Source organism: Engystomops pustulosus, chromosome 7 (genome assembly GCF_040894005.1).
Source record: "Engystomops pustulosus chromosome 7, aEngPut4.maternal, whole genome shotgun sequence".
In the NCBI taxonomy this organism is placed as follows: Eukaryota; Metazoa; Chordata; class Amphibia; order Anura; family Leptodactylidae; genus Engystomops; species Engystomops pustulosus.
The window spans coordinates 146,571,960-146,583,943 of record NC_092417.1 but is presented as its reverse complement, the minus strand read 5'-3'; positions in this window follow the sequence as shown (position 1 = coordinate 146,583,943).

Genomic DNA, 11,984 nt, shown 5'->3' with positions numbered 1-11,984 from the left:
ACAGTCTAAATACAGCCCTTTGTGTGGCAAACCATGGAGTCAGGAAGAATCTATCTTTGTTGTTTGCTGGACAGTGGGGCCCACCACATGGCTTTCTTCCACACTACCTGACAACTGTACATATGCTGGTCCAAAATATATAGAATGAGCACACCACAATAACAGAGGTCATAAAAGTAACCACCTGATGGACATGTGCACAGAGGGAACCAGCTGATATACAAAGAGAGAACAAGGTGAGGGAACAAGTATCCACAAAACTTGTCATACTGTACCTTTGAGCAGTCGGGTGAAATTCCCATCAGAGAGTCTAGAATGGCATTCAGCAAAAAGACATTGGTGAAACTAGAAGGGCTGAGCTAGTTGGGCTAAAGATATTCAGCCCAGCACTGTCTACAGAGTTGGCCAATTGGACCATACATGGTCCCCTTATCAAACGAGCTGTGTCAGGCAGAATTTTGCATTGTTTTCATGGCTTCCATGTTAACTTTGTCGCCACCCTGCTGTGTAATCCACAAAATATACTGGCAAACTTTTATCATTTACCAATATTATTTCAGCGCTTCTTGCGCATCAGTTTACATTCCCCTCACCCGCCAGAACCCAAACTTATAAGAACGCTAGTACACTTGATCTTATACAAAAGGTTCTTAGAAGTGCTGTTTGGGGAGTAGCCTAGAGACAGGGGCTTGGATTGGCGAAAGCTCGCCTGGCAGCGGAGCGCCAGCTCCATCCCAAGATCCAACTAACATAGTTTTAACTGCAGCACCTTTAATCTACTACTAGTTCACTGCCTCCATACATGGTCCCCTTATCAAACGAGCTGTGTCAGGCAGAATTTTGGGTTATTTTCATGGCTTCCACATCAAACTTGTTAACTTTGTCGCCACCCTGCTGTGTAATCCACAAAATATACTGGCAAACTTTTATTCATTGATGGCTTGGGTGGCCATTGGCTGGATGATGTTCTGAATTTCCAGCTGCACGGGCTAAATCTGTTTGGCACCCAGGTAAGGGATTCTTACGGACATTCTCCGGACATCTCGCCATTTAAAAACTACCCTTAAATGAATTTTCTATTTTATGGATAAGATTTTTGGACTGATTGATTACCTTTATTTATTCATTTTGCCCAGTGCCACATTTACAGCCCTGTTTATTGTAGTGAATGTATTATATGTACAAGTCAAGGATTGCGGCCACATACAGTCTAAATACAGCCCTTTGTGTGGCAAACCATGGAGTCAGGAAGAATCTATCTTTGTTGTTTGCTGGACAGTGGGGCCCACCACATGGCTTTCTTCCACACTACCTGACAACTGTACATATGCTGGTCCAAAATATATAGAATGAGCACACCACAATAACAGAGGTCATAAAAGTAACCACCTGATGGACATGTGCACAGAGGGAACCAGCTGATATACAAAGAGAGAACAAGGTGAGGGAACAAGTATCCACAAAACTTGTCATACTGTACCTTTGAGCAGTCGGGTGAAATTCCCATCAGAGAGTCTAGAATGGCATTCAGCAAAAAGACATTGGTGAAACTAGAAGGGCTGAGCTAGTTGGGCTAAAGATATTCAGCCCAGCACTGTCTAGAGAGTTGGCCAATTGGACCTAGTTTATTCATGTATTCTGAACATTTTCCTAAGTGTAACAACTTTCAGCTTGGACCTTCCATTTTATGTTATGATTGTAAGGACAAAGCTTAATGTAAATTATATTGTGAGGTTGCCTCTTGCATTGCCTCTCCTTCCTTGTGGACCTTATTTGAAACAAGATCAACTCACTTCAATTCACCATCCATCATCTGCAATTCAACATACTGTACATCATCCCAGTATAGAGAAAATAGCCTGTTACCAAAGCTTCATCAACAATATTTTGGTTTTGGTTTTTTACAGAAATTTAGGTAGCCTTCTTTGGAATGTTACTGTTTTTGTAATGGAAGAGGGCATCACATGTGGAGCCTTAATGGCGCTTTAAGATATTTGGGTAGCTTTATGAAGTGGTGTAAAAAATTCCAAAGTTATTGATTATATGTGGAAATGCGTATATTTATGGACTTACCAGCAAGCATGGCAAGCTCATTGGAGGCGTTGCTGCTCAGTATCAGGAAGACAACCATTCAATATGGATGTGAGTTGTTGGAAGTATATCTAAGGCTAAATTCGGCGGGCACACGAATGTTAAATCCTGCGCTCAGTCCGAATCAGTCTGATCGTCCGACGGCCTGCCCCCGATTTATGTCACATGAAAGCTGGCGCCGATGCGCCAAAATCCGATTGCGTGCAACAAAAAACCCTTCTAAATGCGGCGTACATGAGAAATCGTTGGATATTCCGACAATGGTGCAGTCCGCGGACCCTTAGTAAATGAGCCCCAATGTGTGTTCACTGCACAATGACTGAGCACCATGAGCATCAATGGGGACTGATATCCGGCAACAAATAGTGTGCCCAGATATCGGTCCACATTACGTTCGTGTGAATGTACCCTTAGGGAGAAATACTCACCCCTCTTTAATAGGAACTGGCTTCCAGGAAGATGTTGGTCTCTGCTTTGGTTGAGCCTAATGTGATACCATGGACAAAATGCACAGACCAACAGTTCTACTTGGCAGAATTTGTGTCCAGCAAGTCTGGAAATCAGTAGGAATCATGTCTAGAAGTCAATGGGGTCTACAACTTGTTTTTCTTCCTGGTGAGAGAGCAGCTACTATTCATCATGCAGGAGTTGAGCTTGTAATTGTGATAATAAGTCGCTTTATAATGTGCGGTCCCGATAATTTTTACTTGTATATTTTCACAGTAGATTTGCTCTTTATTTACCCTTTAAGGGGTCGTGTGCCCCCTCTGGCAGGATCTGATCTTACTTTATCTTCTTATGCCCTTGTTTAAAAAAGAAAAGGCTTTAAAAATTAGTCTGAGGGGCTCCAGGTTCCATTAACACTGTTGGAGCCTGGAGTGCGTCAGGCTCCTTTGCATAATTTTGCAATACTATTTTTCTAAAAAAAAAAAAGGCATGAGAAGCTAAAGAGCAGATCCTGCCATAGCGGGCACCTGCCAGTATGTAAATGGGCTTGGTCTACAATCCTTCATCCTGGTGGTAGATGTCCTTTAATGTTGCTGGGTAGCCCACAGCAATGTGATAGGACTATTGGGTAGATTTATCAGTGCTTCTATGCCAATTTATATAGAAGGCTTATGCATCTATACTTGCAAGCAAACACATTCATTGAGGAATATTTATCATACACTGATACTCATGTGAATGTAGAGGTACAGAGAGGGCGTGTGTTAATTATTCAGTTCCTGTATCTGACCATTATTATGCTCTCTTCTGTTAGAGTGGAGATGCTAGAGCAGAGGATACTGCATGTGCTAATCCTCTCTGACACTTCCTATCACTTATTGGAGAGTCTCAGAGAGGATTAGCACATGCCGTCTCCTCTGCTCTAGCATCTCCACTAGAGATGAGCGAGCACTAAAATGCTTGGGTACTCGTTATTCGAGACGAACTTTTCCCGATGCTCGACTGCTCGTCTCGAATAACGAGCCCCATTGACTTCAACTCGAGCATTTTTCAAGGGGACCAAGGCTCTGCACAGGGAAGCTTGGCCAAACACCTGGGAACCTCAGAAAAGGATGGAAACACCACGGAAATGGACAGGAAACAGCAGGGGCAGCATGCATGGATGCCTCTGAGGCTGCTTAATCGCACCATTATGCCAAAACTATGGGCAACAGCATGGCAATGACAGAGTGACCGAATGAGGCTAGATAGCATCTAAAACATCCAATAATTGACCCTGACACTATAGGGGACTATGCAGAGGCAGCGGCAGCAGCGGCAGGCTAGAGAGCGTCTTGGCAACATACCCCAAATGGACTCAGGCTTAAAACCAATGGGTGGCAGAGAGGAACCAAAGGAGGTGAGCAAGAAGCGCTCAAATAATATCGGTAAATGATAAAAGTTTGCCAGTATATTTTGTGGATTACACAGCAGGGTGGCGACAAAGTTAACAAGTTTGATGAGGAAGCCATGAAAACAACCCAAAATTCTGCCTGACACAGCTCGTTTGATAAGGGGACCATGTATGGAGGCAGTGAACTAGTAGTAGATTAAAGGTGCTGCAGTTAAAACTATGTTAGTTGGATCTTGGGATGGAGCTGGCGCTCCGCTGCCAGGCGAGCTTTCGCCAATCCAAGCCCCTGTCTCTAGGCTACTCCCCAAACAGCACTTCTAAGAACCTTTTGTATAAGATCAAGTGTAGTAGCGTTCTTATAAGTTTAGGATATGGCGGGTGAGGGGAATGTAAACAGATGCGCAAGAAGCGCTGAAATAATATTGGTAAATGATAAAAGTTTGCCAGTATATTTTGTGGATTACACAGCAGGGTGGCGACAAAGTTAACAAGTTTGATGTGGAAGCCATGAAAATAACCCAAAATTCTGCCTGACACAGCTCGTTTGATAAGGGGACCATGTATGGAGGCAGTGAACTAGTAGTAGATTAAAGGTGCTGCAGTTAAAACTATGTTAGTTGGATCTTGGGATGGAGCTGGCGCTCCGCTGCCAGGCGAGCTTTCGCCAATCCAAGCCCCTGTCTCTAGGCTACTCCCCAAACAGCACTTCTAAGAACCTTTTGTATAAGATCAAGTGTACTAGCGTTCTTATAAGTTTGGGTTCTGGCGGGTGAGGGGAATGTAAACTGATGCGCAAGAAGCGCTGAAATAATATTGGTAAATGATAAAAGTTTGCCAGTATATTTTGTGGATTACACAGCAGGGTGGCGACAAAGTTAACATGGAAGCCATGAAAACAATGCAAAATTCTGCCTGACACAGCTCGTTTGATAAGGGGACCATGTATGGAGGCAGCTATATGGACTACTTTTGGAGGCAGCTATGGCGATGACGTGTGGAGGTAGCAATGGAGACAACGTGAGAAGGCAGCTAAAAAGACGACGTGTGGAGGCTGCTATGGAGACAATTTAATTTGGATAGTGCCTGTATGTGGCAGTCCAAAAAAGTTTTCAAACCAGAGGAGCAGGTAGCTGGTCCTCCAGAAAAATTACATAGATTGAGTGCCTGTATGTGGCAGTCCAAAAAAGTTTTCAAACCAGAGGAGCAGGTAGCTGGTCCTCCAGAAAAATTACATAGATTGAGTGCCTGTATGTGGCACTCCCAAAAATTGTTTAAAACAGAGGACAGGGTAGTTGGCCCTCCAGAAAAATTAAATACATAGAGTACTATAGCCAGAGCCAGTTGGCCCTGGCAAAAAAATAGCCAGTTTCCTCTGCTTTAGTGTACAAAGAGGAGGAGAAGGAGGACAATGAGGAGGAGGAGTGCATACATTATTCAGGTTCAGCTTCTTTCACCTGATGGAGAATGGAAATGCAGAGAAATCCAGGCTTTATTCATCTTGATAAGCGTCAGCCTGTCAGCGCTGTCAGTCGACAGGCGTGTACGCTTATCGGTGATGATGCCACCAGCTGCACTGAAAACCCGCTCGGACAACACGCTAGCGGCAGGGCAGGCAAGAACCTCCAAGGCGTACAGCGCCAGTTCGTGCCACATGTCCAGCTTTGAAACCCAGTAGTTGTAGGGAGCTGTGTGATCATTTAGGACGATGGTATGGTCAGCTACGTACTCCCTCACTATCTTTCTGTAAAGATCAGCCCTACTCTGCCGAGACTGGGGACAGGTGACAGTGTCTTGCTGGGGTGACATAAAACTGGCAAAGGCCTTGTAAAGCGTACCCCTGCCAGTGCTGGACAAGCTGCCTGGTCGCCTACTCTCCCTCGCTACTTGTCCCGCAGAAGTACGCCCTCTGCCGCTAGCGCTGTCAGAAGGGAAATACTGTTTCAGCTTGTGCACCAGGGCCTGCTGGTATTCATGCATTCTCACACTCCTTTCCTCTCCAGGGATGAGAGTGGAAAGATTTTGCTTGTACCGTGGGTCCAGGAGAGTGAATACCCAGTAATCGGTGCTGGAATAAATTCTTTGAACGTGAGGGTCACGGGATAGGCAGCTTAGCATGAAATCTGCCATATGCGCCAGAGACCCAACGCGCAAGAATTCACTCCCCTCACTGGCCTGACTGTCCATTTCCTCCTCCTCCAACTCCTCCAACTCCTCTTCTTCTGCCCATACACGCTGAACAGTGAAGGACTGAACAATGGTCCCCTCTTCTGTCTCGCCAACATTCTCCTCCTCTTCCTCCTCATCCTCCTCCACCTCCTCCGATATGCGCTGAGAAACAGACCTAAGGGTGCTTTGGCTATCAACAAGGGAATTTTCTTCCCCCGTCTCTTGTGACGAGCGCAAAGCTTTCGACTTCATGCTGACCAGAGAGTTTTTCAACAGGCCAAGCAGCAGGATGGTGAGGCTGATGATGGCGGCATCACCACTGACCATCTGTGTTGACTCCTCAAAGTTACTCAGCACCTGACAGATATCAGACATCCACGTCCACTCCTCATTGTAGACTTGAGGAAGCTGACTGACCTGACTACCAGTTCTAGTGGAAGTTGACATCTGGCAGTCTACAATCGCTCTGCGCTGCTGGTAAACTCTGGATAACATGGTTAGTGTTGAATTCCACCTCGTGGGCACGTCGCACAACAGTCGGTGAGCGGGCAGTTGGAGGCGGCGCTGCGCTGCCCTGAGAGTGGCAGCATCTGTGCTGGACTTCCTGAAATGCGCACAGATGCGGCGCACCTTCGTGAGCAAATCAGACAGATTAGGGTATGTCTTGAGGAAACGCTGAACTATGAGATTTAACACATGGGCCAGGCATGGCACATGTGTCAGTCTGCCGAGTTGCAGAGCTGCCACCAGGTTAAGGCCGTTGTCACACACAACCATGCCTGGCTTCAGGTTCAGCGGTGCCAGCCACAGATCAGTCTGCGCCGTGATGCCCTGTAATAACTCTTGGGCGGTGTGCCTTTTATCGCCTAGGCTCAGCAGTTTGAGCACCGCCTGCTGTCGCTTAGCGATGGCACTGCTGCTGTGCCTAGAGCTACCGACTGATGGCGCCATGCCCACGAATGGTAATTCAGAGGAGGAGGTGGAGGAGAGGTGGGAGGAGAAGGAGGCATAGTATGCCTTTGAGACCTGGACCGAGGTAGGCCCCGCAATCCTCAGCGTCGGCAGTATATGACCAGCCCCAGGGTCAGACTCGGTCCCAGCCTCCACCAAGTTAACCCAATGTGCCGTCAGCGATATATAGTGGCCCTGCCCGGCAGCAGTCGTCCACGTGTCCGTGGTCAGGTGGACCTTGTCAGAAACGGCGTTGGTCAGGGCACGGAGGATGTTCTCTGACACGTGCTTGTGCAGGGCTGGGACGGCACATCGGGAAAAGTAGTGGCGGCTGGGGACCGAATACCGAGGGGCGGCCGCCGCCATGAGGTTTCGAAAGGTCTCGGTCTCTACCAGCCTATAGGGCAGCATCTCCAGGCTAAGCAACTTGGAGATGTGGACGTTGAGGGCTTGGGCGTGTGGGTGGGTTGCGCTATACCTCCTTTTGCGCTCCAGCGTCTGGGGTATGGAGAGCTGAACGCTGGTGGATGCTGTGGAGGATCGTGGAGGCGAAGATGGGGTTTTCGCACGGGAGGTGTTTGGGCCGGGGTCCTGGGCAGGGGGCTGACTAGCAGATGACACAGGGGAAGGAGCAGTGGTGTGCCCGGCCGGAGGTGAACGGGCTTGGTGCCATTGAGTGGGGTGTTTAGCATTCAGATGCCTGCGCATACTGGTGGTAGTTAAGCTAGTAGTGGTGGAACCCCTGCTGATCCTGGTTTGGCAAAGGTTGCACACCACAGTCCGTCGGTCATCCGGTGTTTCTTTAAAGAACCTCCAGACTTCTGAAAATCTAGCCCTCGCCACGGGAGCTTGACTACGGGCAACATTTGGCGCTGATGCACCAGCTCTGGCCCTGCCTCTCCGTCTGGCCCCACCACTGCCTCTTCCAACCTGTTCTGCTATAGGACTCGCCTCCGTCTCAGAAGCACTGTGTTCACCCGGCCTATCAACCCAGCTTGGGTCTGTCACCTCATCATCCTCCGATTCCTCAGTCTGCTCCCCCCTCGGACTTCCTGCCCTGACAACAACTTCACCACTGTCTGACAACTGTGTCTCCTCATCCTCCGACACCTCTTTACACACTTCTTCCACTACGTGAATAATGTCATCATCACCCACAGACTGCGACTGGTGGAAAACCTGGACATCGGAAAATAGCTCAGCAGCAGCAGGACAAGTGGTTTGTGACTGTGGGAAGGGTCCAGAAAACAGTTCCTCAGAGTATGCCGCTTCAAATGCCAAATTTTGCTGGGAGGGGGCAGACTGGGGGGAAGGAGGCTGAGGTGGAGGAGCTGGAGGAGTGCCGATTTCGGTGACATGGGTGGACTGCGTGGAAGACTGACTGGTGGACAAATGGCTAGAAGCATTGTCCGCAATCCACGACATCACCTCTTCGCACTGTTCTGGCCTCAACAGTGCTCTACCACGAGTCCCAGTAACTTGAGACATGATGAACCTAGGGAGTGTACCTCTGCGGCGTTCCCCTGCTTCCCCATCAGCAGGTGGTGTCTCACCCCGCCCAGTACCACGGCCTCTGACCCCTGCAGTAGTTGGACGCCCACGTCCACGCCCTCGTCCTCTACCCCTAGCCCTCGGGTTAAACATTTTCCAAATTAAAGTGTAAACTTGAAAAAAAAAAAATTTGGGGTTTATTTTTTTTAATTTTTTTATTTTTTTTAACAAAACGATGTTATCCTATTGCTATGGCTAGTTTCTAACCACAACTGGATTTTGTGCTTTGCAAGATGAGTTTGAGCTATAAAATGAAATAAAGGTAAAAAAAAAAAACCCTAATAAATTGTCCCACTTCGGTGTTTGAGGTGGATATGCGTGTCACTAAGAGCTAAACACAACGGTCGCAGGTCTCCCAGCAAATTCCTCACAGTATGGTACTAGCTGCACTACTAGTGCCAGCAAGCCCAGCCACAAGCAAACAAAAAAAAGGAAAATATAACGCTATTGTAGCCCTAAGAAGGGCTGTTGGGTTCTTGTAGAATCACTCCTGCCTAACACTATTCTAATAGAACACCCTAACGCTTTCCCTGACCAGCAGCAGCTCTCTCCCTAGCGGCATCCAGACACAGAATGATCCGAGCAGCGCAGGCAGGGGCTAGTCTATTCCAGGGTCACCTGATCTGGCCAGCCAACCACTGCTATCGACGTGTAAGGGTACCACGTCATGCTGGGTGGAGTGCAGAGTCTCTTGGCTTGTGATTGGCTCTGTTTCTGGCCGCCAAAAAGCAAAACGGTGGGAGATGCCATTTTCTCGAGCGGGCGAAGTATTCGTCCGAGCAACGAGCAGTTTCGAGTACGCTAATGCTCGAACGAGCATCAAGCTCGGATGAGTATGTTCGCTCATCTCTAATCTCCACTCTAACAATAGAGAGCATAATAATGGTCAGATACGGGAACTGCATCTCAGCAACCATGGGGGTAGAAAGAAAATTCAAATGTGTGAGGTGGTGAAAGATCCTTTTTAAGTTTGTGGCTGTAATGTTTATTATTAAGGAAATGTTCAAAGGGTTTGAATACTTTTGCTCTCACTTTAAGGGATTATCTTTACTCCACAGGTGTTTCACAGAATTAACTAACATTGGATGATAAAAATAAAAAAAACAGCCAGGTTAATTGCCAGGGTCTTAAAAAATGTATATGTTAAATATATGTTTTTCCATCTATATGCATTTTGGATACAGCGGCTTAGCTCTACCTAAGGTGCATACCTATATAATGGCAGCTTAGATATAGCTGCTTTATTTATGGTAGATGTATATCATGCCACCAGATAGCTATGGTAGATACCTATCATGTTTGTATCAGGCCAGCTTTGTATGGTGAGAAATATTTATTCTGCAGTTATATTCAGTGACACCTTAGCTGAATGTACTGAAAATGAGTTTAATATGAGTGTATGGTAACCCTTTCAGGTTCATTATCTCTACAGCTTTAGTTTCCTCTCTCTAAACTGACTTACTGGGACTTTTGATATTAAAAGTTTAAAGGAGCCTATCACCAGGAATGTGATTTTTAGCTGGTGACAGGTTCCAATATCCTATGCTATGTTGATTTTAAAAATGCCTTTGTAAGCCTTCTGACTCATTTCAGTACTTTGTAATACAGTAGATTAATTCACATTACCTGGCTCGCTACCAGCACCGTCTGGTGAGTCCCCAGTGAGGGAAAGGAGGAGGGTAGCTGCATCCTGTGTTTGCCTGTATCACTTCATGTAATCTTCCTCTCCTTCTCATCATGCCCCTCCCTCCCCTGCCTGCTTAATGCATATGACAGAAAGTGGGGAGGGGGAGGGAGTTGCATGTGTGGAAGAGAGGAGACTGATACAGGCACACACAGGTGGTAGCTGCCTTCCTAGCAGGGAGCCAGGTAATGTGAATTAAACTATTATAAACTACTGAAATTATGACAAAGGCATTTTTAAAAAAGCTAAAGATGACATTCCTGGTGACAGGTTCACTTTATTGATCCTATGGGGATGGGGGACATGTCTGCCAGCTTGTTTCATATTTGATAGGGCATAGCAAGATTGGTTAATTTGTTTACTAACACATCAATTACAGTAAATTGCCAAACCAGTTGGCTGTAATAACATTTTTAATTTAGATATGTGCAAATTTTGACCCCAATGTGCGACAATTGAAATTGGTTTTAAAGAAAACGGTGTGGCTGCAAAGTTGTCTAATCATGTGATCTTTTGTGATCTCATCAGGTGGTTGCATTGTCTAAAAACCCCTTGGATGCCACATACACCCCTTATAAAATCACTTAGAGGCCGATGGCACCTGCACGGTTCCTGAGCAGACTCCATCACATTTTACCTAATATTGGGGCACATTTACTAAGAACAGTGCAGTCTGTACTATGTGCAGTTACCTGTGTAGTGTGCAAGGGGCTCTAGATTCAGGATTTCTGCTGCACATTCTGCATGAATCTGGCGCTCGCTGCACTGCCCCGACAGAGTGCACCACTTTTTTTAGTGCACCTTTAACATGGGCCGTGCAACACACTTCTGTTGACTGAGCACTGGAACGCTCCTTTCAGTGCAGAAATTTGTGTCGCATGAAGAATAGTGCAGCTGCGCCACAAAAGGGTTGCATGCTACAGAAATGTGTCTTCTTAAATACCTGTGCAAGCACTTTATGTCCTACCACAAACCACTGTTGCTGCAGTTGTTCTGGAGTTTGGTAAATTACACTATTGTTTTTTTCATAAAAAAAATTCTCCTTCCATTTGTTTTCTAGGGATTCTTTAATTATGGTTAGCATTAGGGTTAGTTTTAGGGTGAATTTGAACCAGGTCGTGCTATGGTTAGTGTGCTACATGGTCCACCATCTTTTCTATAACTTGTTCCCTTTTAACTCTTTTCCCATGATTCTTTCCCTTTCCTGTTTGCACAGAGGAAGTCATGTCATGTTTAGCAGATCGATACAGAGGAGTATCAAACAAAACCATGAGCGTGACTAAAGCGAATTTTATGTTTTCTTGATTTTCTAATGGATTCTTGACCCTCAAGGGTTTAACCCAATACATCTGGATGGGACTATTGTTTCATAAGTTTTTAATTGTTTACTTTTCCCATTTCATATAACAGATCACCAGTTATATTGCAGTACAGGTGGTGCCCTTTGTAAGGATACCCGATTTACAGACAATCCCTAGTTACAGACCGACCTCTGTGACCTCTAGTGAAGCTCTCTGGATGCTTTACTTTAGACCCAGGCTGCAATGATTATTATCAATGAAGTTTTATTGATAATCCTACAATAATCCTATATTATACAGTTCTTACAGACTTACATACAAATTCAACTTAAGAGAAAACCCAAAGAACCTATCCTAAACATAACCCGGGGACTGCCTGTAGTTGTTTTAATGGTCTTAA